Below are 6,000 nucleotides of genomic sequence, written 5' to 3' on the forward strand. Positions count from 1 at the left end.
ATGCACAGCCAGGAACTTGCTGCCCATGGACACAGATTTCAAGTCCACAGATGGCATCTTTTGCATCACAGAAGTGTGGATGGTCTGACCACGTTCCTCTCTGACAAATTCAGGCACTGAGAAGTCACAGGAATTGTCCTCTGTGTGTCAGCTCTTCCTGGCTGGCAGGGCATATGGCACCCTGGCTCGTCTAACCTTGGCCTGCGTTGTCTCCGTGCTCTGAGATAAACCCTGGAGAACGGGGCATGGATACCTAAGGACTTGGGGAATGAAAGGGAGAAAATAGAAGGATTTTTGCTACTTTTTTGGCCATGCCATTAGGCATGCAGGATCTTCCCTGACCAGGATCAAACCCACGGCCCCTGCATTGGGAGTGTGGAGTCTTAGCCAGGGAAGTCTGGGGATTCTTCCTTGTTAATGCTCTGCCTGAGGTCCACGGGTGTGGTGGTGGTTGAGTCGCTCAGTCGTGTCCGACTCTTGCGACCCCATGGACTGTAGCCTGCCAGGCTCTTCTGTCCATGGGATTCTCCGGGCGAGAATACTGGAGTGTGTTGCCGTTTTCTTCTCCAGGGGATCTTCCCGACACAGGGATTGAACCTGGGTCTCCTGCATTGCGGGTAGGTTTTTTACTGACTAAGCTATGAGGGAAGCCCGCATGGGTGTGCACGTGTACTAGTAAAACTGGCAGTGGCAGCAGACACCAAACATTTTCAAGGAGAGGATACTTAGTTCAAGGGGGTGGACAGGGTCATTTCATGGGGCCAGGATCTCAAGTCCCAAAGTCATAATTACAGCACATGTCCTCTCCAGATTCTGGAAGCATCTGTGGCAGATCTAGTAACTTAGAAAAGTTTGACCACTTATCCCGACAAACTGTGAAGTCTATGGGAAAAGCATAGTAATGTCCACTAAGGAGAAGAGAATGGTAAAGGTCACTATGCTCATTTAGAACTGAGTTTACCCATGTGTATTCCCATTTTCTCTTCCTGGTGGAAAAGAAAAGTAATTTCAGTCTCCAGAGAGAATTTTTTGATTTATTTAGAAAGTCAGTGTGTTATGTAACACGAACAGAGTCTCCCTCCTCCTGAAGCTGGGTCACCCGGACACCCCAAGAGCAAGAAATCGGCTATGAATCCAGCACCAACACGTTGGTCGGGAGCAATTAACCCTGAGTCAGGTCCAAGTGCGTGCTGGGGGCGGATAAATCCTCAGTCGTTGCTCCCACCGTGTGGAGACGCATGCATTCCACTCCGCGCTCAGTCACTGACTGCGGCTCCCGCATTTACGCATTTACGAGCTGGGAGTCTCGTCAGGGTGAACCAATAAAATCGTCCTTGTGGCTCCGTTGGGCCCATGGTCTTCCCTGGACTGCTTTTCCCATGAAATGTCAGCTCTCATCAGAAAACAAAGGAAGCCAGAGTGTGAGCGGGAGGGGAACTTAAACACCATCTGGTGGCCATTCACTATAAATCTTTGTGCCTGATGCAAACTTCTTGCACAAAGCAGCTCAGTCTTCTGATTTGTAGGCTGTCAGAAGGCAGTCTCCATTACCTGGAATACCCAACACAGCAGGGTAGGCTTCTTTTTAATTGTTTTCCCAATTTTAAGTACTCAGTTGTATAGCACAGGGAACTGTATTCAGTGTTTTGTAATAACCGATAATGGAAAAGAATCTGAAAAAGAATACATATTAATGTATATCAGAATCACTTTGTTGTATTCTTGAAACTAACACATCATTGTAAATTACTTATGCTTCTATCAATCAATCAATAAAGTACTTGATCCCAAGGTTTATAACGACATGTTGACCCCGAAGCAGAAATGCCCCCTTTGGAATCTTTCATGCCTTGAAAAAAGAAAGTGTTGTTTGGGTTGTGATGCTTTACCCTGTCAGTTGTGAGGGTTCTTGAAAAAAAATGCCTGAGAAATGCTGATTTTTTTCTCATGAATGTTCTGCAGTAAAATAGGGAAAAAAAAAAAAAAGAGTATCAGATTCTGATTCTCATTGAAAACTTCCTTCACTGACTAAAAATGATTTTTTCAAGACAAGTGAATTGCACACTTAACCTTCCCCAGGTCCACCTCCTTCCTTGGGCTCCCTGACCACTGGCTGGCTTTTGTCCTCTTTTGTAGATGGTGGTGACGCAAGTGCCTGGAACTTGACATTTATTGATGGGTAACCACAAAGCAAGGCTCCTCTGAGCAGAATCCCTCTCTAGCACGCCTTACTCCCACTGAGCGGCTCATTCTCTCCCCCTAACTCCCCACACAGCCCATCCTGACCGAAGGGGGAGTTTTGTGTCCCAGGTTTTTTTTTGGCTGCACCATGCAGCATGTGGGACTTCCCTGAATAGGGACCAGACCCACATCCTCCGTAGTGGAAGCTCGAAGGGCAGAATCTTAACCACAGAACCACCAGGGAAGTTCCATAATAATATTATTATTTTAAATCTTTTAATTTAGTTGCATGGCATGCGTTATTCTAGTTCCCTGACCGAGGATCAAACATGCGTCCCCTGCAGTAAAATCTCAGAGTCTTAACCACTGGACCACCAAGGGAGTCCTATGTCCCAGTCCTGAAGCCTTCCCTGCTAAGGTAAAATACTCTCAGAAAATATTTTCATTTTAGAAAGGTTTCACAAAATCTGCGTGATCCGAGGGACAAATTTTCTAACAACGTAATTTTACATTTCCTAGTATTACACAAGCTGGAATCAAGATTGCCGGGAGAAATATCAATAACCTCAGATATGCAGATGACACCTCCCTTACGGCAGAAAGTGAAGAGGAACTAAAAAGCCTCTTGATGAAAATGAAAGAGGAGAGTGAAAAAGCTGGCTTAAAACTCAACATTCAGAAAACGAAGATCATGGCATCTGGTCCCATCACTTCATGGCAAATAGATGGGGAAACAGTGGAAACAGTGTCAGACTTTATTTTTTTTGGCTCCAAAATCACTGCAGATGGTGACTGCAGCCATGAAATTAAAAGACGCTTACTCCTTGGAAGAAAAGTTATGACCAACCTAGACAGCATATTGAAAAGCAGAGACATTACTTTGCCACCAAAGTCCGTCTAGTCAAGGCTATGGTTTTTCCAGCGGTCATGTATGGATGTGAGATTTGGACTGTGAAGAAGGCTGAGCGCCGAAGAATTGATGCTTTTGAACTGTGGTATTGGAGAAGACTCTTGAGAGTCCCTTGGACTGCAAGGAGATCCAACCAGTCCATCCTAAAGGAGACCAGCCCTGGGATTTCTTTGGAAGGAATGATGCTGAAGCTGAAACTCCAGTACTTTGGCCACCTCATGCAAAGAGTTGACTCATTGGAAAAGACTCTGATGCTGGGAGGGATTGGGGGCAGGAGGAGAAGGGGATGACAGAGGATGAGATGACTGGATGGCATCACTGACTCGATGGACGTGAGTCTGAGTGAACTCTGGAAGTTGATGATGGACAGGGAGGCCTGGTGTGCTGCAATTCATGGGGTCGCAAAGAGTCAGACACGACTGAGCAACTGAACTGAACTGAACTGAGTGTTACGGCGGTGCTGGGAAACCAAAAGCCACGGGGGCTCCCCGGGCGTGCTCTCTGGTTCCCCCCCTTGCCCTGAGTCATACCCAACGTGGTGAACGTGGCTGTATGCAGTGGGCCGTCCACCTCAGACAAGCCCCTGCCTTGTGTGTAGTAAGGCTGGGCCTCCGCAGAGGATGTCTAAGATCCTGAACGTGGTGTCCGAAAAATGAACCCTTGGCTCCCCGCTGCTGGAGCCCAGGGCCTGTGGCTCCCATCCAGGGGCGCCCTGATCCTTCTCCCCTTCTCTCCCACTGTGCTTGGGAGGCCCATGTTCAGACTTGCCCATTCTGAGATAAACAGTGGGCACTGCTCAGAGGTGGGAACTCCACATTAATTAACAGGAAGAAGATGAAACAGGAGCCCAGCTGGGAAGGAGCCGGTTACCTCCTGGAGCAGGAGGAGGACAGGGGCGGGACGGGGCGGCCTGCCCTAGGCTGTGTGTGTTCTCAGCACGGGCGGGGGGCCTGTCCCGGTCTGGGACTCTCAAGAGGACACATGAGGTGACTCTCCCAGCACTCATTTGTCAGATGCTACCAAAGCCCGAGGTGGTCACCACCACATCCCTGTCTGCAAAGGTCAGAGGCTGGGATGAGCTGCCAGATGCAGACAGGGCCCCGCATGACAACTCTGTGCCTCTTAACTGGAGCATCTCCAGGACCCCAACAGACACTCCCGGGGCCACCTGCTCGTCTGTGGCTCTCCCCTGGACGCCGAGGCCCCAGCCCCAGCAGCACAGAGCTGGGGGGGCCGGGGAGAAGAGCCCACAACCTGGGGTCTCCAATGCAGGGGCCACGCGAGACGCCTTCCTGCCTGGGGGGCCAGTGGCCCTGAGATCCTGAGAGAAGGAAAGCCCAGGCACTTGATCTCATGCCTTGTCAGAGTTTAACACCCTGTTAGCCACGGATGGGAGAACTTGTCAGAAGTATGTGAAAAGGTTGTGATAGAAACGTTATGAAGTGTCAGTGCCGATGCACTCCCCTGAGAACAAGGTCTAGGGAGCCAGGGTGCTGGGGGTTGAACACACTCCCCTCACAAACAGACGCAGGCTTCCTACCACGATGTGTCTCCGAATGTGACCCTATTTGGAAACAGAGGTTTCTAGAGGGGGTCAAATTAAATTGAGGTCAGTGAGACGGCCCTAGGGCCGTGATGACTGATGCCCTAGTACCAAGGGGACGTCTGGACGCAGTCCACTCGGGGTGAATGCGGGGCGGCGGAGGTGAAGACGTCCATTTACAAGCCAAGGAGAGACGCCAGAGCAGTTGCCCTCAGGCCCCTCATGAAGAGCTGACCCCGCTGACGCCCGGAGTTTAGACTCCAGCCTTTAGCACTGGGGTTAGGGAAGATACACAGCCTGTGCCCCTCGCCCCAGCAGCCCTGGGCCGATCCCGGGTGCTCTCTGCATGGCGCTGTCCTTTGGGAGGCCCCTCCGTTCCTCTGGGTGACTAGAAGGAGGCCGGTCACAGTCCAGATTTCTCCTACCCCCACCCACCCTGGCTCCTCTGCCTCGGGTCTATCACTCTGACACTCTGGCCTCTGGGCCTCTAAGAACCAGTTACTAAAAGTATCTAACCTAAAAATCTTTTCTTTCCCTTTTTTTTTCTTTTTTAGTCGTTCAGTCATGGCTGACTCTTTGCGACCCCATGGACCATAGCCCACCAGTCTCTTCTGTCCATAGGATTCTCCAGTCAAGAATACTGGAGTGGGTTGCCATTCCCTTCTCCAGGAGATCCTCCTGACCTGGGGATCAAACCCAGGTCTCCTGCATTGCAGGCAGATTCTCTACCATCTGAGCCAACAGGAAAGCCCAACCTAAAAATACCCTAACCTAAAAAAGTTACTGGACCAGGACCCTGCTTTTGTGCAACAGGTCAGGATCGCCATGTTCCTAAGATGCAATTTGCTGGAACAGCGGTGTCCAGAGCTGTGGGTGGAGTGGGGCCTAAAGCAATGTTTGAAGAGTGTCTACACAGCTAGGGACTTGAAGTACATTTTACGGGTGAATTGGGACACAGGCTACAGAGCTCTCTCCCCCCAACACAAGCCTCATCTTCTCCCACCTTGCCTGCCTTGAAGTTCAAGGCCTGTGATTCTTAGATGTCATTACTGGGGGTGGTGAGGAGGGCGCCCCCGCCTTTGAAGCCACCTCGTTAACCACACTGGCTGTTCCTGCCTCTTTCCCACAGCTCCTGCAGGGGTTGCCTGGTCTCACGGGGGGATGTGTGTGTGCCGGGCGGGTTCTGAGTGTGTGCTGCAGGTGCGGGCTTGTTGGGCAAAGAGAGGCAGGAGGGGTGGGTGTGGCAGGGTGGGGACCGAGGCTGGCACGCGCGAGCAGGCGGGGGAACGTTCGGTGGGTCTGCGAGTTCTTGGAACTGCCTCCCCCGCAGAATACTTGTGTTGTTTTTTTCTTCACAGGATGAGTA

The sequence above is a fragment of the Bos grunniens genome, chromosome 17 (assembly GCF_055505025.1).
Source record: "Bos grunniens cultivar Pamir isolate PY7600 chromosome 17, Bosgru_T2T1.0, whole genome shotgun sequence".
Taxonomy (NCBI): Eukaryota; Metazoa; Chordata; class Mammalia; order Artiodactyla; family Bovidae; genus Bos; species Bos grunniens.